Below are 22,798 nucleotides of genomic sequence, written 5' to 3'. Positions count from 1 at the left end.
TCGCTTTATGGCTCGATGAAAAGCGGGGAAGCAATTAGAAATATTCTGATCCTCGATACATATTTCATTATGGTGCTCAGAGCCTGTGTATCTGTAAACACACTTTCCGGTGATATAAACTATGATAAAGTGGGATAAACAGTTTTATATCTCAGAGTCCTCACTGGATATTAACTATGCAATCAAAACATGCCAGCTTGAGGCATGAATGCAAGAAAACATGCATATGTATACTTTATGATACAGAACAGTTTCTTTGGCTGTTAATCTTAGGCTTTATCACATCTTGCTTCTCTAAATTCTACTTTGCTTCCTCAGCGCAAGTATGTTTTGTCATTAGTATGACAAGATCCTCACATTAATAGGTTGAATGGGAATAGAGCTTTTTGGTTCATGTCATTAAAAGTGTGCAACATAATCTCATGTTTTTAAACCCTATTTAACAACAGGGCATAAATGTTTTTACTTCTGAGTGTCATGTAGGGTGTGTGTGCCTTATAACGCATAGGTAATTTAAAAAAAACATTCATGATGTTTCCAATGGAGGGTGAAATGATAACTTATGTAAATTGAAGTGAAGTGAATTATATTTATATAGCGCTTTTCTCAAGTGACTCAAAGCGCTTTACATAGTGAAACCCAATATCTAAGTTACATTTAAACCAGTGTGGGTGGCACTGGGAGCAGGTGGGTAAAGTGTCTTGCCCAAGGACACAACGGCAGTGACTAGGATGGCGGAAGCGGGGATCGAACCTGGAACCCTGAAGTTGCTGGCACGGCCGCTCTACCAACCGAGCTATACCGGTTAATTATAATTATTATTTAAATGTGTCAATTATTAATTATATTGGAATTAAATACATAAACGGGTCAATCTATTTAATATAAACTACAGTCAAATATTTTATATTTATTGAAATATTTAATTAGTTATTTAATCATTAAATTAATAATTTAATTCATTATTGATTTCATTATGTCATTATTAGATTAATTATTTCATGACTTAATGATGTATTTAATTATCGTATGCACCTGTGTGTCAGAGATTCATTAATTTATGTTATCTGTCAAACTCAGCCATCAAAGTCAGTGGACGCGGCTAACACAAGTTTAGTCCAATGATTACTTTGTCTGAAGCCTGGAACTTTAAACTTCTTTCAAAAATGTTGGCTAAAGAGGATATACTCAGGATTTAGTGGTAGATATTTTAGACCTTGCAACCAGAGCATGTAGCAGTTAATGTAGAGGAATTTATTGACCTTGTCCAAGTTATTTTCGCACTTTCAGACCAAGATATCAACCAATACCGATTTTCTCGTCGAAGTTGTACAGACAAGTGGAAGTGTTGGGTAACCAATCAGGTGTTCAGATCAGCCTACTGACTTGACATGGACGGATAAAATGATTTCATGGCGTACTGCAACACAGGTCCATGAAATAATTGAATAAATCATGAAATAATTAATTAAATGTGGGAAAAAATAATAAATCATGAAATAATAAAATCAATAATTACATAAAGGACTAAATAATTAGTCAAATATTTTTTTTAAAATATTGATTAAATAATTAAATGAACTTTTACATTAAATACATTATTGACACATTTAATAATACATTTATCACAATATTGATGGACGGATGCATTATAATGCAACTAAGTCAGCTGTGGCTGCTTTTTTGAACGTCTGATTTGACAAAAAGCACATGACAGCAGATGAATGTATTTTCATGTGGACATAGTTTTTGTTTTTTAGCCGGATGCCCTTCCTGACAGAATCCTAGTCGTGGAATCGAACCTATGCTCTCGGTCATGAAGGGCAGAATAATGTACCATATGACACCACTAGGGATATATAATTGTAAAATGAGTATCCATCAGCAAATAAGTTTAAGTTGAGAAAAAACACCCATCCATCCTTTTTCTACCTCTAATCCTGGTCAGGTAAACAGAAAGCTGGAGTCTATCCCAGCTGATTTTGGGCAAAAGGTAGAATGTGATGTTCACACAGTCACTGCCTGCACGAAAGCCAGGCAAGTCAACCATAGAGACTTGTATATTATAGTCTACATTTAGATTAATCTAACATTATGAGCATGGCAGAAAACAAAAAGAAGAAAGCAAAAGCTTAAGAAGATTACTGCGGTTAGGACTGTGAACCTGACAAGTCAAAAGAGGTCACTTCCGAGCTTTGTTGACAAACTTCCCAACGAGTTTCCTGTTTCTCAGCACATTGTTCAATCAGATTTTCTCAGAGTTCTGTCTTTCGGGTCGCGACCTGATTTTCGCGTTGGCTGAATCGCACAATAGGAAACAAGTTCACGCCAATGACTCTAAAAAGAGCCTAGATCATCTCTTTCAAACTACAAACAAATGCAAGGCACATGAAAACATTTCTAGCTGGGTTTCTTGTTTTTGCACTGAAGATTTGTTGTGACAAATGACAAATGGATTTGTGCAAACGTTTGATCGGACGAGAGGCACAGCTGCATCCGCGCCGGAAGTTATTGATTAGAAACAAAGTGCTTCCAACTGGTATCCTCCTGTACGAGCTGCTTTGCTTTCAAAACATGGGTAAGGTGTCTCGCCCCAGTTTTGAATGGTCTCTGCATCTCTACAAGTCCACGTGACGTGTGCTCCAATTACATAGTGGCAGCATCATGCAGATGCAAAACTTAAGCAAGGAAATTATTATTCTTTGATTTTATTCTCTCTCCCTTTCACACACTTACATCACTTAGCCTAGGCGGGTAAGTTGCAGACACTAACGAAGAAGCATTAATCAAAGATAAACAAAAAACTCCCAACAGCAATAATAGATGCAATACCTCTCTGAGCTTAATTGCACACATTAATTCCTGCAGCCTTTCGGAGATAGGTGTCAAGAACTAACGCGCCTAAAATATATGAAAGGAAAGTGTAACCAAGGCAGCACAGTGACACACTTGTTAGTGCGTGTGCCTCACAATAAGAAGGTCCAGGGTTCGATCCCCAGGCTCAGGATCTTTCTGGGTGGAGTTTGCATGTTCTCCCTGTGACTGTGTGGGTTCCCTCCAGATACTCCGGCTTCCTCCCACCTGGGGATAGGTTGATTGGCAACACTAAATTGGCCCTAGTAGTGTGTGAATGTGAGTGTGAATGTTGTCTGTCTATCTGTGTTGGCCCAGCAATGAGGTAGCGACTTGTCCAGGGTGTACCCTGCCTTTTGCCCGAATGCAGCAGGCATAGACTGCAGCCACCCCTTCAACCCTGACAGGGACAAGCGGTAGAAAAAGGATGGCATGTGTAACCATTAGTAATAAAGAGTAAAACTTCCTAGGCCAAATAATGGTGCTTCATAAAGTTACACAATGTTAACATTTATACCAAGATGGTTAGGTTTGTTCCCAATGTATTCGTATGCCTACAAAACATGCATCTATAGTATATAAATTCAGGTTTGAGTCAACAATTTCACACAAGGCACACAAAAAAATTCCCAATGCAGTTAGTAGTAAGTAGACAGTCAGGTCCAGCCCCGCCAACAAGATTACCCAAAGAAAGATTTCGTAAATGTTTCTCCCATACCTTAACTGTTTCCAAATGGTGTCTGTAACACGGCAGTAAAACGGCTGATCAAACAAAACAGAAGTCATCGTCATGGACCCACTAACTGCAGAAGTGAGCTCTCCAATCAGCTAAACAAACTAAATAGGTCCATGGTGACGTTTTGGCAAATTTACGAAACTGAAACAATAAAAAAAGAATGCCATTGTAAGCTAATAATACTAGCACAGATACTAGTCAATGTGTAAGAATGTTCACTAATTCTAACAGCGCTAGCTTCATTACATTACGATCGCACGTACAAATATGCATGTAAACACTCCTACAGACATCACACATGGGATCGTTTAGTGAGTACGAATTGTTTTAGTTACATTTTAAAGCTTACAAACGTTGCTTGGAGTGATGAATGAAGAATCCCTATGAGTAGAAACGCTGTTGTCGACTATAGGTGGGACGGCACTTGAACTTCCAGTTGAAAGCTCTCAACAGAAGAGCACCGCAGGACCTACAGTGAGCGAACTCGTGCAAAAATGGCGCCATAGCACAAAAAATAACACACATTTTCAGTGTCTTTGCCTGATTTTTTTTCAAACTATTTGCATTATGGCCGTCAGCGAAGAAAATTCTATGAAAATTCTTAAATTAGTAGTAGCTTGTAAATCAGAATTTACGGTAAACAAAACCAAAAACGACTTATGGCTCTCATTTCCTCAGTTTATAAACAATAACAAAAATTTCCAAAAAGATTTTGTGATAATAAAAAATTTCAATCTAATCACTGAAGTATTGACTATACTTGGTATCATTACTGTTAATATTTGTATTGATCGGCCCATCCCTGTTTATATTCAAAAGATCTAACTTAGTGGCTAACTATGCTTTTTGTATCCTCTAACAGTGTGTAGTGTAGCATGTTTAGCTATTCCTCGCCCTCTAGTCCTCAAGTGATAAAGGAAGAGATACAGTTTATTTGCTTCAATGGATAAGAGTATTAGTGATTTATGAGCTGCACTGTTGACATTAGCCGCAAGCGAGGATGCAACATTAGCTGTGTTTCAATACGGCGGATGCATATTTCGCAGTGCGCATTTGTGGGGTGCTGACGTCGTCGCGGTGCGCAAAGGCTGTCCCAATTCAAAAATGTTCAAGTGTCCTTTATATTCGACCAACAAATGTGTCCAACAGACCAAAAATAACTTTCGATGATCATTTAAAACAAAGTATTTTTATAACATATATACACAAATAAACTTGTGTGCTGAAATTGAGGTTGTTGTGATTTTTTTTCCTTTGCCTTCATTGCAACTAATTAAATGATAATAATGATATTATGCTATCCTAAGGCAGCACGGTGGAAGAGGGATTAGTGCATGTGCCTCACAATACGAAGGTCCTGAGTAGTCCTGGGTTCAATCCCGGGCTCAGGTTCTTTCTGGGTGGAGTTTGCATGTTCTCCCTGTGACTGTGTGGGTTCCCTCCAGATACTCCGGCTTCCTCCCACCTGGGGATAGGTTGATTGGCAACACTAAATTGGCCCTAGTAGTGTGTGAATGTGAGTGTGAATGTTGTCTGTCTATCTGTGTTGGCCCTGTGATGAGGTGGCGACTTGTCCAGGGTGTACCCCGCCTTCCGCCCGAATGCAGCTGAGATAGGCTCCAGCACACCCCGCGACCCCAAAAGGGACAAGCGGTAGAAAATGGATGGATGGATGGATGCTATCCTAATTGATATCTCACCCAATATTTACTATTATTGGCTATAATGCAGCCAATATGACAACTACATCAATTATGAATCACATACTAATAAAGTAACTGCAAAATAGGATTTTGTGGTGTTGCTGTATGGATAGACCGTGAAGACTCTTTTTGAGACATCATATGGATTGTCTGCGTGTTTTTAAAGGTACGTGTCCCACTACAACGACCATTCACAAGGATGAATACACCATTAACTAATAATTAATAGCTTTAAAAAGCTTGTCAACACATGACACATCTCCATGACAACCATCTCCCATGATCGATCGGCTCTAAGCGCAGGAAAATAAAGGATCAAGACAACACAAAAAAAAAAGCATTGGACATTCTTTTCTTAAGTTCACCATTTTCCAACATTGCGTGACTGAGCAGCAGATACGTGACATAAATGTAAGGGCAGGGTCAACAGGCATAAGCAAGATGTGTCCCGAAGGCTAGACCGTCCCAATTCATATGGCTCCAGCCACTGCTGGAGAACTCTCGCCAGGACCCACACTTTGTCGACTGCAAGGGCTGGGTCCGCCGAATTGAGACACAGCAATTGTGTTGAGGACGCCTATGTTCGCTTGTCGCAGTCAAATTTGCGGCATTAACATGCATTATAATGTACTGTACTAAAAGCTCTATAGGGAGCCAAATGTATATAATTTATATTTCTAATGGGAAGCTTTCTAAACACATCATCATCACAAAATGCTCTTTTCTATTTGAGAAAGCTAGAAAGCATTGTTATTTTGATGGTTGTTGTTATTGCTGCTATTGATTGGCCTTTGTTTACATAAAACATTGACACTTTGTTTTTATAAGCACTTTGCCTGTCCTTGCTTTTATGTGGACAAATGTTTAATCGTTGCTTTTATATTTGTAGCAGCCTCACGAACAGCAGTTACAGAATTTAAAATATATCTTTATTGTGAATTAGAACACGCCTAAAATATCTCAAACTCAATTCAAATGGCTAAACTCGACCCACTGAGTAGGCATACCCTTCATAATCTGTTTAGTCAACTAATCGATAAGATAGTTGATGATTAGCCAACTATCAAAATAGCCGTTAGTTGAAGCGCTAAACTACTTGTTGTCAAACTCAAGGTGCGCGAGCCAGATCTGGCCCACCACTTCATTTTATATGGCCCGCGAATAGGAAAAATATTCGGTAATAACGTACCTTATCTTTTCTTGCTAAATGTATTTGTTCTTTACATTTTGATTAAAAAAATATATATTTGTACTCCATGAAATTACATACCTTCATACTTGCCAACCTTGAGACCTCCGATTTTATATATATAAGAAATACTTGAATTTCAGTGTTCATTTATTTACACACACATAACACTCATCTACTCATTGTTGAGTTAAGGGTTGAATTGTCCATCCTTGTTCTATTCTCTGTCACTATTTTTCTAACCATGCTGAACACCGTCTCTGATGATGTATTGCTGTGTGGCACGCACAAAAGTGCTTTCATCAAATGCGCTAGAGTCTGGAATCTTCCATCTCTCCCTAGCATGGCCCAAAACCGGTCAATCTTTTCTTCTTGAGGAAAATCTTCACTGCCAAGCACTTGGTAGTCCACTACTTCTTCCCGGAGGCTATCCAGGTCCAATCGCAGCTGCGGCTTGGAACTTACAAGCGTATTTCTTCATCTTACTCGGCGTCGGCGTCGCCACGGCTGTATCTTCCTCGTTCTTCTGCTTCGTCTCCTTGTTGTGTGCGCAGTTGTGCACTGCACTCTCTAAAAGCCATATATGTTATTGTCACATATGCATGTACAGTAGATGGCAGTATTGTCCTGTTTAAGAGTGTCACAACATTGCTGTTTGCGGCAGACGAACTGCTTTACGGTAGACGAAAACGTGACTGATGTTGTTGTGTGTTGTTACCGCGCTGGGAGGACGTTAATGAAACTGCCTAACAATAAACCCACATAAGAAACCAAGAACTCGCCCTCGATCATTCTACAGTTATAACGTGATTGGGCAGGCACGCTGTTTATATTGTGGGAAAGCGGACGTGAAAACAGGTCAGGTCCGCATGGAGTTGGAGGGGGCGTGGCCTCCAGCTGGGCCTGAATTTCGGGAGATTTTCGGGAGAAAATTTGTCCCGGGAGGTTTTCGGGAGAGGCGCTGAATTTCGGGAGTCTCCCGGAAAATCCGGGAGGGTTGGCAAGTATGCATACCTTTGAAGCTTTACTCCTATCCAATATTGCAACAAATATTATATGCTTTCCAAACATTTTTGTTGTTCGAATAAAAAATTCAATATTTGCTTGACTTATGATTTCAAAGCAATGTATCCGTCAAATTGTACACTGTAAAAATTACAATAGTTTTTGCAGCATATTACTGTAAATTTAAAAAAACTACCACAGTTTTTACTGTAAAATTCTAACGACTGAGTTGCCGTTTCTTTTTTACTGTAAAATCGACGGTTGTTGTTTTTACTTTGCATTACTGTAAGTTTTAAAACTCCACCGCAGGTTTTAAAGTGGCTGCTCAGTTGTCAGAATTTTAGAAAACAGTGGTACTGTTTTTCCATTTACTTATGTTGTAAAAAAAACACCGTAAATGTTACGGTAAAATACTGGCGACTAAGCCGACAGAATTTTACTATAAAAAAACAAAATAGTGTGTATTGTTTTTCCATTTTCTGTAATATATCGTCGAAACATGTTTTATTTTACAGTAAAAAAAACTGGCAATTCGGTTACCAGAATTTTACTGTAAAATACACAGATTTTTTTATACAGTGTTCGTAAAATATATATATAATAATAAAATGCGTATGGCAAATTCATATATTGTTTGCTGTTACAAGTGGCCCTCTGAGGCCAGCCATAACTGCGATGTGGCCCTCAATGAAAACCAGTTTGACACCCAAGCTCTAAACCTTACTCACAGTATTGGCATTATTATAATAGAATAGAGAGTAGCAGTTTCTCCAATCGGCAATATAAACTCTGACAAGAGGGGTGCAGGAGATGACTTAAAAACATGTGACACAAAAAAGATGAAGACTGGATGATTTTTTGGTCTGAGGCAGTGTGCCTCATACGGCAAAAATAGAAACTAAATTCCTCATATAGAAATATCTGGGAGCACCATATTTGTGTTACTTTGTCCATGCTTGTATTAGTTACATTTCTGGTTAATGGTGAATAAGGTAAGACTGAATGAGAGTTTGACAGACAAGAGTGCAAAAATAGAAAATAAATGTATGTATCCACAATTATAGGATCCAAAGTAAGTATGAACTTTTAAAAGTAAATTATGATGTGACATACTCCACATACATACATACATAGTGTGCCCTCTTCCTGGGTCATGTTTCAACCAACCAGCTCTCTTCCTGACCTTGTTCTCCACCCACATTTATTAAGATGCAGGGAAACGTCATTGTTGCAGTAGATATTGAGAGTATTAAATTGTTATATTTTTAACTCTTTTTTTTTTTTATTTGTCTTTCTATGCCTTAATTTTTTCCCCACAGTGGCTCATCACAGGAGGAAAAAGTGTGATTAATAGAATTAAAGTGAGCTCCATTGTATTACTACCTGCAGCTCATAATCGTGCTATTTCATTGAACAGCCTCAGCAATTCCCTACACTACAGCACATCGTTGTTGGGTGTTTATTTTCATTTGTATCTCTTCCTCTGCGATGTATTGTATTTATTTTAACAACAAAACAAAGGATTGTGTCACATTATACAGTATATTGTGACTTGGCATTTACTAGCAGTCAGCTTGTGTACAACATTAAGACGTATAAAAACCCTTTGATACATTTGTGATTGATTGATAAAACAGCCACAATGTCAACAAAAATATTAACTGACTCATGTGAAAGACAGAAGGAATCCACTTACAGTTTGTTTGCCTTCCAGGAACATTTGCTTCCAAAATAATGCATTAGACACACAACTCGTGAGATGATTTCCTAAACACAAAATTGGCATACAAAAATGTCTTCCTCTGCCCCTGCCATTAAATTGAAGATCTCATCTGCAGATGTAATGTCACATAAACAGGTGCACTTTAATGTGAATTGGTTAACAAAATGAGTATCAGTATAAACTGAGATATCAAAGGATCTCAAAATGAATAATAATGTGTTCAGTGAGAGCTGGGGCCATACTATACTTTTCCAAATGCAACCATTTTAACAACACAACAATAAAAAGACAATTTATTTTTTAAATATATGTGGTCCAATATATACTATTGACAAGATGTTACGGAAATTTTGAGTTATGAAATCAAATTGATCAGGTGTACTGAATATGGATCACCAACAATATGCTTCTGTTCGATTTCTAAATGAAAACATTAGTTTCCGGTTTTTGGATGTTAGTGCGCACAACACATATATACATATGAATATATATATACACCGTATTTTTCGGTCTAGAAGTCGCTCCGGAGTATAAGTCGCACCGGCCGAAAATGCATAATAAAGAAGGAAAAAAACATATATAAGTCTCACTGGAGTATAAGTCGCATTTTTGGGGGAAATTTATTTGATAAAACCCAACACCAAGAATAGACATTTGAAAGGCAATTTAAAATAAATAAAGAATAGTGAACAACAGGCTGAATAAGTGTACGTTATATGACGCATAAATAACCAACTGAGAACGTGCCTGGTATGTTAACGTAACATATTATGGTAATAGTCATTCAAATAACTATAACATATAGAACATGCTATACGTTTACCAAACAATCTGTCACTCCTAATCGCTAAATCCCATGAAATCTTATACGTCTAGTCTCTTACGTGAATGAGCTAAATAATATTATTTGATATTTTACGGTAATGTGTTAATAATTTCACACATAAGTCGCTCCTGAGTATAAGTCGCACCCCCGGCCAAACTATGAAAAAAAACGTGACATATATATATATATATATATATATATATATATATATATATATATATATATATATATATATTCCATCCATCCATTCATTCATTTTCTCGCGCTTGTCCCTTTCGGGGTCGCGGGGGTGCTGGAGCCTATCCCAGCTGCATTCGGGCGGTAGGCGGGGTACATATTACAATATATATACATATATATCTCGTCTATCTACTCATTTATATACATGGTAGAAAGACTGTGCTTCTACGTAATGATGTAACTACATCTACATTGATTCCCGGGCGCCGCCACTGCTGCTATTCACTGCTCCTCTCACCTCCCAGGGGGTGAACAAGGGGATGGGTCAAATGTAGAGGACAAATTTCACCACACCTAGTGTGTGTGTGACAATCATTGGTACTTCAACTTTAACTTTAACTTTTTAACGTACGTACGCAACACGTGCATGTGCATTAGTTTTGGGTGTTGTTAGCTAATAGAAGCGATTTGGATAGCTAGCGCTAGCTTTCATTGAATGTATATTGTATCATAACAACAACAGACTGCAAATTATTAGTTTCTTCTCTTAGACTGCTTTTATATGTGTGCACGCGCTCCCTTATTGACGCGAAAAAAGGGAGTGACCGCTGTATAATTTTTTTTCTAGCATTTTTGATGACATAAATTTAGTAATTGGAAACAAGATTTAAAACAAATGTGTTCTGTTGAACCACTAATGGTAACATAAGCAAGCCAATTGTGTTTTTGTTATATTTTCTGCTTTAAAAAAACAGCCCCTTTAATAGCACTATGTATCTCCCCATGTATTTCCTACTGTAGTGCATGTCTATGATAACGTTATTAAAATAATTGGTAAACAAAAGGTATGCGCAGGCAGTACTGTATACCTAAACCTTAAAAAAAATAACTAAATGTGCCCTTAGCTCTAAAAACACCCCGCTACATTAGGTTTATTCATTTCTGTAAGCAAAACAATTTTGACAGAAAAAGAACCATCTTACATAACCACAATTTCAATATTAAACTGTGCTGCTTTCCATCTCTGGACCAAATCCGTGACTATCACAGAAACAAGCTAACATAATGCGGTGCACATTACATTCCTTGTTCCAGTCTGCCTCCCCAACATCCATTATTTATTAGGAAATCATTTATCATTAATCATATACGACATGATTGTTAATTCATTAATTACAGAAACATTGTGGCCACGCAGCAAACACTTGCAGATAAAATTAGGTCACACTTAAACCAAAGCCTGATTGCACTTTGTGTGCTTGTTCTGGTTCCGCTTGAGCAAACTGACAACTAAGACAACGATTTTTTTCCCTCACACGTCAATTAATTGCTCCTGACGGAAACAAAGATGGACTTTGGTAACAAAATAAACAAATATGTTCCATTAATGTCTAGCAGCATTTTACATTGTCATTTCCAAAGCAGTGTAGACTGTTTTTATTCATGATCATGAAGAAAAACGGTATTCCTCATTTACCAGTAATATGTTGTGTTGATATTGTTGTCATGTCATACCCTACCAGCATGACAAAATACACGAGCACAGTTAAAAGGATTTCAATTAATTATTAACAAGTTCAAAGCCGCAATGCACCAGTGAAGCAAACTTTTAATTAAGTAAATATTGTTATACAAAAGATATGTTGTCAAACTGCATTATCCCATAATAATGTGACCTCGGACTATGTTAAGGTAACGTGCGGAGTTCCTCAGGGTTCGGTTCTTGGCCCTGCACTCTTTAGTATGTACATGCTGCCGCTAGGCGACATCATACGCAAATACGGTGTTAGCTTTCATTGTTATGCTGATGACACCCAACTCTACATGCCCCTAAAGCTGACGAACACGCCGGATTGTAGTCAGCTGGAGGCGTGTCTTAATGAAATTAAACAATGGATGTCCGCTAACTTCTTGCAACTCAACGCCAAGAAAACGGAAATGCTGATTATCGGTCCTGCTAAACACCGACATTTATTTAATAATACCACCTTAACATTTGACAACCAAACAATTACACAAGGCGAATCAGTAAAGAATCTGGGTATTATCTTCGACCCAACTCTCTCGTTTGAATCACACATTAAGAGTGTTACTAAAACGGCCTTCTTTCATCTCTGTAATATCGCTAAAATTCGTTCTATTTTATCCACTAGCGACGCTGAGATCATTATTCATGCGTTCGTTACGTCTCGTCTCGACTACTGTAACGTATTATTTTCGGGTCTCCCTATGTCTAGCATTAAAAGATTACAATTGGTACAAAATGAGGCTGCTAGACTTTTGACAAGAACAAGAAAGTTTGATCATATTACGCCTATACTGGCTCACCTGCACTGGCTTCCTGTGCACTTAAGATGTGACTTTAAGGTTTTACTACTTACGTATAAAATACTACACGGTCTAGCTCCGTCCTAGCTTGTCGATTGTATTGTACCATATGTCCCGGCAAGAAATCTGCGTTCAAAGAACTCCGGCTTATTAGTGATTCCCAGAGCCCAAAAAAAGTCTGCGGGCTATAGAGCGTTTTCTATTCGGGCTCCAGTACTATGGAATGCCCTCCCGGTAACAATTAGAGATGCTACCTCAGTAGAAGCATTTAAGTCCCATCTTAAAACTCATTTGTATACTCTAGCCTTTAAATAGACCCCCCTTTTAGACCAGTTGATCTGCCGTTTCTTTTCTTTTCTCCTCTGCTCCCCTCTTCCTTGTGGAGGGGGGGGGGCACAGGTCCGGTGGCCATGGATGAAGTGCTGGCTGTCCAGAGTCGGGACCCGGGGTGGACCGCTCGCCTGTGCATCGGCTGGGAACATCTCTGCGCTGCTGACCCGTCTCCGCTCGGGGTGGTGTCCTGCTGGCCCCACTATGGACTGGACTCTTACTATTATGTTGGATCCACTATGGACTGGACTCTCACAATATTATGTCAGTCCCACTCGACATCCATTGCATTCGGTCTCCCCTAGAGGGGGGGGGGGGGGGGGGGGGGGGTTACCCACATATGCGGTCCTCTCCAAGGTTTCTCATAGTCATTCACATCGACGTCCCACTGGGGTGAGTTTTTCCTTGCCCTTATGTGGGCTTTGTACCGAGGATGTCGTTGTGGCTTGTGCAGCCCTTTGAGACACTTGTGATTTAGGGCTATATAAATAAACATTGATTGATTGATTGATTGACATTGTTGGGATACATTCAGTCAAAATATAGCGTCATGAATTGCAAGATTAACGAAAAAAAAAACTGACAAATTATTTCTTGCTAAAATTATTCAAATTCTGCTCATATTTCATACTGTATGTAACATTGTTTGGTAGGCTTTTTGGCAACAAAGGAGCATGACAAGATGTAACGTATATGTTAACTTGTCGAACAAGCGGGAAAGTATTCACAATTCAGTTCCTCGCAAACTAGTAGATTTCAGGTCCAAAATGTTGTATTTATTTATCTTTTCTCTGAAAATAGGCCGTTTTTTTCCATAGAAAACACATCTCATTCACCCTAAATCGGTAATGTAATATGTAACAATTTATAAATACGTAATAGTAAAACATAAAATGTACATTATAAAAATACAGCATACATGTACAAAGTAACAGTGCAAGATGGTGGCGCCCTGCGTGGGAACAGAAGCACTAGTTTCGTGTGTCAATTTTCTTACAATCCGGCCTCAAAACTTGCAGCGAGGTGAACACAAGTTAATGTATGGTCTGGTAATGTAACAATATGAAAATCATAGTTATCATGATCACTATTATCGCGGTATTGTAAAAAGTACTAATATACACATTAAAATCTTTTGGCCAAGTTATTATTTTTTAAATAAGTAAAATAAATAGACACATTGTTAGGAAACCCACTATTTTGCATGTTTATTTTTACTTATGTGTCCCTGATTGTGTTTTAGTCTTAGTATTTTATCTGTTTTAATGGCTAAGATGTTATAAATGATAAATAATAAATAATAAATGGGTTATACTTGTATAGCGCTTTTCTACCTTCAAGGTACTCAAAGCGCTTTGACACTATTTCCACATTCACCCATTCACACACACATTCACACACTGATGGCGGGAGCTGCCATGCAAGGCGCTAACCAGCAGCCATCAGGAGCAAGGGTTGAAGTGTCTTGTCCAAGGACACAACGGACGTGACTAGGATGGTAGAAGGTGGGGATGTTATTGCTTTGTACTGTAGCACTTTAAAATGTATGTAAATGAAAAGTGTGTGACAAATAACATCTATTTTTTATTATTTCTGGCGGATGCTGTGGCGTCCTACTCTTTTCAGTGGTCCTTGAACACACCGTAAAAAAAAAAAAAAAAAAAAAAAAAAAAAAAAAAAAAAAAAGCTTTGTCTCTTTTTCTCCGAGTATAGAGCGATCACTCAGCATGTAGGTTAAATGTGCACAGATGACAGTAATATGTTTATGTACGTTTACATTGGGGAATGTCATTTTTTAATGGGGAAATATGTTATTGTCTCTTGTTTTCATGGTAGCATTTAAGCTAGTCCGTGAGTTTATCAAAGTGCAGTTAGCAATCATGTTTGTTTTTTATAATTTAGTTTAAAACAGTAATACTAACCGTCGGGTGTTTTACCACAGTTATCATTAAAACCGTATAATATTACATTCCTAGTATGATCGTTAATCGTTACTGGAATTACGACCGGGCAGGCAAGAAGTGTAAATTATGCAGAAACCATATGACGAAAAAGGCGAAAAGCTTAACCGTTACTTCGATTCCATTCGTTCTGTTGACCATCTTGCTATCATTCATTAGTGAAGTGAAGTGAATTACATTTATATAGCGCTTTTTCTCAAGTGACTCAAAGCGCTTTACATTGTGGAACCCAATATCTAAGTGACATTTAAACCAGTGTGGGTGGCACTGGGAGCAGGTGGGTAAAGTGTCTTGCCCAAGGACACAACAGCAGTGACTAAGATAGCGGAAGCGGGGATCGAACCTGCAACCCTCAAGTTGCTGGCACGGCCGCTCTACCAACCGAGCTATACCGCCTTCTTAGTGGTAAGAACCTAGTCCTGTTACAATTTAAAATGTGTTTCATAAGTGTGTGAGGTATATTTAGGGCTCAAACCTGGATTGTGCGTCTATGCATGTTAGATTCATTTGTCTTTAGTGAGCAATTGAAGAAAAACAAGCATAGTTTTGGAGCTGAATGCAATCTAATCATCAATTTTGTTGCAAATGTGGATCCAAACTCATAGGACAACATTGACGTCAAACTCGCTGGATGATTTTGAATGGAAAGGACCAAGCTGGCCAAACAGCATAATCCGTGCTTAATTAGACAGTCAAAAATAGACATTATTATGGGCGTCTCAATTACTTGCGTTTATTTGCTATTTCTGGGAACAAACCCCCACAAATAATGGTGATCTATTGTAGTTGGGTTTCCTGGTACTGTAATTAGTTGCTTGGATAATAAGGTATCTCATTCGCAAACTCTTTTGGGGAGCAGTGACAAGTAACTATAATTAAATTAATTTTCTTAATAACCATGCACAAAACTAGTTACATTAACTGAACATCTACATCATGTTTGAGGTTTTCCGCTCACGACTTGGAAAAAAAACAAATGGAAAGCAAAATGTTTTAGTAGAGAAGTTGACAACTGTTTCTGTCAAAGTGATACAAATAATATAGACATCAACAGTGTTGACTGAACAGAAGTAGGTTACACTGTAGGGGAGACCTGAAGCAATATATTTATGAAAACATTCCATCACCATCAACATTTGCTCTATTCCATCACTTTCAATGTTTCGAATAGCATGTGGTCTATGTTCAAAACTATGAGAATATGAGTTTTTTCCAGTGACCCCAATCAGCCACCTGAAAACCCACCCAGTGTATTACTCTGTGAGAAATCAGGGCATATGACTCATTGAGTGAAGGAGGTTACGTCACAGGAATAGGTGCCTTTTGAAACATAGCACAACCCCAATACTTCACACCCTTAATGAAATATGTCATGATCTGCAATCCTGTTCTCCTGGCTGCCACACAATCAAAAACAAGAGTGCAAAGGTTCAGAGGTGATTAAGCAAAAAGCAAATTATGCAAAAAAAATGCCTTATACTAATTCTAATGTGAATTCAATGTATACTAATGGGCGCCTTGCAGGTTGCTCTCCGCTATAAACCACTTCCCCGATGGGAGTTCTTCCTCCTTGCAGTCTATGCTAATTCTGAAAGCAGTCAGGTCTTGAGCCTGGCAATACCAAGCTCCCCAGTGGGAAGGGACAGTACAATAAATGGCAACCAAATGAATTGTAGGGGGGGGGAAAGACAGCATCTGCATCAGGTTTTAGAGGCTAAGAGCAGTGTGCAATTGTTTAGCTCATCTCCTCTGGCTTTAGAAGGCTGATCCTCTATCATGAACAGGCTGTTATGCCACAAGCATGGCAATGAGATCTCATTCTCTCAACCCTTTGACATTCTTTGCCATGTAATAGCAAGCAAAAAGCTATTAGGCTGATGCTCAGTTGATGTATCCGGTGGGAAAAAGCATTCTAAGGTTGCAGACATTCTTTGTCACAATTAAATGTTTCTTGTGTGAGGTGATTACAAAAGCTTTGGCATGCTATTTCTTTTGGGCCTAAGAGACCTCTGCATTTAATTGTTGTAATCATTTCTCTGCAAATTGGCATACCCATAAAAAACAGCTACACAAAACAAATCAGCTCATACAAGTTTGTAAAGTGAATTAGCTAAAGTATAGGGATTAGTTTAAAAAACTTTAACTTAAAACTTACAAAATCAAATTCGAAACCAACATACACCGTAATTTCTGGAATATAAGCCGCTAACTTTTACCCACACTTTGAACCCAGCATTTTGTACAATGCTGCGGCTAATTTATGAATTTTTTCAGTTTTATGACCTTCACATGCCGCTAATTAATTTAGCCTCATCAAATTTGACCAATGAAATTCCATCCATTCATCTATTTTCTACCGCTTGTCCCTTTCGGGATCACAGGCGGTGCTGGAGCCTATCCCAGCTGCACTCAGATAGACAGACAACATTCACACTCACATGCACACAATAGGGCCAATTTAGTGTTGCCAATCAGCAATCAGTCTTTGGAGGGGGAAGGAAACCGGACACGGGAAGAACATGCAAACTCCACACAGAAAGACCTCGAGCCCGGGGATCAAACCCAGGACTTTGTTATTGTGAGGCACATGCACTAAGCCCTGGTCCACCGTGCTGGACCAATGAAATTGTTGACATTTAATCAAACAAACTCACACAATCATTCGTACAGTGGAAAATCGATTTACGAATGCTTCTGGCTGACGTCTTCCAATTGGCCCGTGAAAAGTCATGAAATGGTTAAGTAATCTTGCACGCAGTGAGATTGCATTCATTTTAAAAGTCCAACAGTCTTTGTTGTTACTATTGTGTCGCGATCGAGTGGACAACATGCACTTTTCAAGTCAAGTACCTTTAATTATGTTCTGAATGGAAATATGCACAGTATTCACTTATATAACCTATTGCAAACAGCCTTCCCTAGTCATGGTGCAAAAAAAACTAACACAAAATGTCAACAGACATGGTCACTGAACTTTGTGGATATTATAAAAAGACATCCATTCACCATAAAAAGTTCAAAATTACACCCATTTAAAATCCATTAAAAAGCATAATGGGGAAAATGCCAAACACTCTCCACACTTATCCATGTTTGGGGCATTTTATCTGCTTGATATTTCTGATTGATTACAAAACATTAAGGAGGTTGTCAGGGAAGTAAACAAGGTAGGAGTAGAACATTCACATACATTAATATCCAATTACATTATTTTATATATCCATTATATTAATAATATATGTACACATATATATGTATACGATATATATATATATATATATATATATATATATATATATATATATATATATATATATATACATATATACATATATACATATATACTGTACATATATACATATACATATAAATATGTGTGTATATATTTACATGTAATCGGCTTTAGACCCTTGACCAAATTTTTTTAGCCCAATACAGCCCAAAAAGTCAAAAAGTTTGGACACCCCTGCTTTAGATCGAGCTAAATATGCCTCAGTGTATGAACAACGTCTCGACGCTTCATTCATTTATTCATTAATTTTGTGTGCCGCCGTAAGCCCTACGGGGGTTGCCATTTGAATGACATCACTTCCTGTACATGTGTGAACAGCTATTTTGAAAAGACGGGGCCCCTACATCGCATACTGCTTACATAGTACTTGACTCGCAAATATGACAAACAAGTTCACAATTGCAACCATTATAAAAATAGGATGTTTATATGGTTGCTGACTTTGTCAAAGGCTGTTAAATATCTTCAAATGGACAGACAGAAAGAGCAAGCGAGATTGAAAAGCTGTTGCTCGTGTGGATAAATGAGAAGCAGCTTGCAAGTAAATAGCATTTCCGAGGCTATCATTTGCGAAAAGGCTTGCCATTTATCAAGCACTTTAAGGATTTTATCGGCAAAGGCTAAGTTTCTAACTGTGATGAGACCAGGCTTTTTTGTGTTTTTTTAATCCATAAACAGACGTATAATACAGTTTAGGAGAATGCAATCGGTACACCAGCCGATGAAGAATCGCCTTTTCAAATTATTAATGTTTAAAAAATGTTATGGGAAACTCTGCTTCACTATATGAACTTTTCGGTTTGCGAAAATCGAGGTTCCGCTATACAATGGAGAAAAAAACGACAAAATGCACAAGACGCAGCCCTAACTTCTCTCTAGTAGACTACGGTATGCTACAGACACTGTCTTTTGGTACATTTATGTATGAACACAAGTGCCTGTATAAATATTACATGTTTCAATGTGTATATACATTTGTGCGGCTAATATACACATAGGAGGGGGCGGCTTATATTTTGGTGCTCTTTAGCCAGGAAATGACAGTATGTAAGAGTAGCAACAGACAGTTTTAGATGAGAACAAGTGGGATACACAGATCATGCTCATGACCATGTCCCATATGGTCTAGCGGTTAGGATTCCTGGTTTTCACCCAGGCGGCCCGGGTTCGACTCCCGGTATGGGAACTTCTATTTTTACCATGAATTGATTAAAGTGGGCCCCGACTTAAACAAGTTGAAAAACTTATTCGGGTGTTACCATTTAGTGGTCAATTGTACGGAATATGTACTGTACTGTGCAATCTACTAATAAAAGTTTCACTCAATCAATCAAAAAACATATTGTTTCAATTTCTTCACACTATCATAAATGACTAGCCCGGGGGCCTGCAAACCCGCGGCTCTCGAGCCACATGCGGCTCTTTAGCACCACCCTAGTGGCTCCCTGGAGATTTTTCAAAAATGGAAAAAGATGGGGGGAAAATATATTTGTTGTTTTACTAATGACACAAATGAAACATGACACAAACCCTCCTAATTGTTAGGAAGCCCACTGTTTAATATGTTTGTGTGTATGCTTCACTGATAACAGTATTTGGCCAGCGCCGTGTTGTCCTACTAATTTTGGCGGTCCTTGAACTCACTGTCGTTTTGTACAGCTTTCTCCGTCACTGCCACAGGAAGACGTGTTTTATGCCACTCCTTCTTTGTCTCATTTTGTCCACCAAATGTTTTATGCTGTGTGTGAGTGCACAAAGGTGAGCTTTGTTGATGTTATTGACTTGCGCGGAGTGCTAATAATCCATGCTAACATGCTATTCAGGCTAGCTGTGCGTATATATTGCATCATTATGCCTCGTTTGAAGGCATATTTGAGCTCATTTAACTTTCTTTACTTATGTCCTCTGTGTATTTAATTGATATTTGCATGTCTCATGACACATTATCTGTATGTAATATTAGCTGCATTTCTGATTGTGCGCCATGTTGTTCCAGACCACAGCAAACGTTATTATGTTGTTTCAGTCCACACCAATCGTTACCCAGTTTGCAAAGATTGTAATAAATCAATTAGAAGAAGACAGTCTGTCCTTTCCTTTATCTTGGGCACACACATCTATACCTTTGGCAGTTTTAAGCCAGTAATTTCCAGGAGTTATCTAACCCCCTGATACACTTATTTATTAATGTGTTGCCTTCATTATAACACTTACATAAGGCTTTTAACTTTTTGCGGCTCCAGACAGATTTTTTTTTTTTTGTACTTTTGGTCCAATATGGCTCTTTCAACATGTTGGGTTGCCAACCCCTGGTTGTAATATAGACATCAACCTGATATAATTACACTATTTACAGGTTTTACAGTTATTAAATAGGAACCATTTAAAGACATTGTTGTCAGTACATTTCCCTTTCTACTCAGTTATTATCAGGTCAACGCAACCTAAATTTGGATTTTGTATATTTTGGAAGATAATGTTTTGTAATGATGCATGTGCTGGCTAGTTAGTACGTAGGTGTTGATGGGGTGTTAATGAGCTCGGCAGGTTAACGCAACCTAAATTTGGATTTTGTATATTTTGGAAGATAATGTTTTGTAATGACGCATGTGCTGGCTACATAGTACGTAGGTGTTGATGGGGTGTTAATGAGCTCGGTAGGTTAACATTAGGGTGATACCACCCCCTTTAACATGACGCCTCCCAAGCTCTGACTCATGCACATCCCTAAGATAGTCTTGAGACAAACAGCTGTAGGGTGAGAGGTCGGTCTGCACATGCACATTAAAACACATGACATCATCCGAGAGTGAAAACCTATTCTTTGTGAACTTTGGTTCAGCTACCAAAGCTTAGAATCACACAGGTCGACTGCTATCATGTTAAACAGGAAAGAAAATATGTCTATTTTAATTTCCATAGTATTAGTGTTCAGAGTGTTTCTTGTAGCAGCCAATTCCATTTCATGAGACTGTACAATTTGGTGAGGCGCCTGGGTGGTAGAGAGGAAAACCACTTGGCCAGCAACATAAAGAGAGACCTGGTTATAAGAGGAATGTGGAATAATGCGGCTACAATGAAAGAATAAAAAATACACATAAAGCTAGGCTGTAAACTGCAATGTAATTCAGGTTATACATTTAATATTTCAGGAGTGTTGTGCCTGAGCTACAGAACATTACCCAGTGACAATTCATCAGACGTGAAGGCAATTTGGCAAAATGTCAACTATATGAGGAAACTATGTGTGATAATAGACTAAAGAATGAACATAGGAATGACTGCAACTTGCCTCCATTGGTTTCATACAAATGCAGTCTCTGTGATAAATGTTTTGTGTATTGCATTACAGACATAAGGGTACAAATTTTGATTCCGCATCTAGCAGACCTTCTAAAGGTCCCACAAAATACCACAAAAAAGGCTGTTCTTACTAAATGAGACAAATCAAGGTTTGTTTCTTCCCATGTGTGTTTTGAACAGCTGCCTGGGAAATACGTTCAAATCAAAACAACAGACTTGTGTGGTCACTTTTCCTCCAACTTTACATATGTCGAATGCTGCCCGGCCACAAGGCCTTTCAAAAGTAAAAGAGACGGAATATAACTGCGCTTGCTTATTTCACAATTTTCCAGACAAATAATTTCAGGCCTGTGCCCGCTAGCGCCAACCCTCTGTCCGTCCCACTCCCTCCAGCCTGTAATTAGATGCCATTCATTTGATTTGTTCATTAGTTCAAGCTTCGGCTGGGTGGAAGCAAAATGGAACCCTCTTATTAGTGGTTCATGACTTGACTCTCTCCGTGGCGAGCTCCAGTGGAAAACAGCATTGCAGCAAGAAAGGGGAAACTGCAGGCCAGACCTTATTTTAACCCGATAGCAGGGGATGCATACTGCTTAATTAGTAGATGTTTGTACAAATGATCATATTTAAAAGATGTCTGCACAGAAGGCAATTTCCGTACAACCTTTTCATGAATATAATCAATGCCTGAAGTTTTCCCCTTCGAAGTGATTGAGGACGTCACAAAGCGCAACATGCAGTTTGCTCCTTTTCCCCTTCGCACAACAGGTTTTGCAAATTTGTGAGTGCTTAAGCCTTTAGCATGCTTTACCATAAATTGATTAACGTGGACCCCAACTTAAACAAGTTGAAAAACTTATTCGGGTGTTACCATTTAGTGGTCAATTGTACGGAATATGTACTGTACTGTGCAATCTACTAATAAAAGTTTCAATCAATCAATCAATGCTCAACAGATAAATTGCAGCCTTTTGAGACACTTGAGATTTAGGGCTGTATAAATAAACATTGATTGATTGATTGATTGAAATTAATAATACATGTTAGGTATTCATTTGAAGCATGAAACATGTATAGTTATTTTTGTTTTATTGTGTCAGATTGTCAATTATATAATGGCAAATAATGATTACTGACTGGTTAAAGGGGCTCATACATGAGGTATTGAACTCAAATTGACACAATACCCAGACTGGAGCATCGGATGAAACTAACAGAAGGGTTACATTGTTTTTGTGTCTGCCCTGTTGCTTTTGCTGTGAGCTTTTTCTTTGAAATATAAACATCTAAGACCTGATGTGGTGAATAGCAAGTTTTTTTTTACCCCTGATTTGAAAGTGAGAGACTGAAAAGGAATTGTTGCAGGTAA

The 22,798-nt window shown here is 38.3% G+C and overlaps 1 protein-coding gene and 1 non-coding gene across 3 annotated transcripts in view; one reads left to right on the top strand and one right to left on the bottom strand.

Moving 5' to 3' along the window:
* LOC133623169 (tetratricopeptide repeat protein 28-like) overlaps positions 1–22,798 on the bottom strand; it is a 632,620-nt gene that overhangs the window by 582,350 nt on the left and 27,472 nt on the right. The window lies entirely within an intron of this gene.
* Positions 19,241–19,312, top strand: trnae-uuc (transfer RNA glutamic acid (anticodon UUC)). Its single transcript has one exon. It is a non-coding gene; the product is annotated as a tRNA-Glu (tRNA).

The sequence above is a fragment of the Nerophis lumbriciformis genome, linkage group LG12 (genome assembly GCF_033978685.3).
Source record: "Nerophis lumbriciformis linkage group LG12, RoL_Nlum_v2.1, whole genome shotgun sequence".
Classification (NCBI taxonomy): Eukaryota; Metazoa; Chordata; class Actinopteri; order Syngnathiformes; family Syngnathidae; genus Nerophis; species Nerophis lumbriciformis.
Note: the sequence above shows the minus strand (reverse complement) of the source record. Positions and strands in the feature narration are given on the sequence as shown.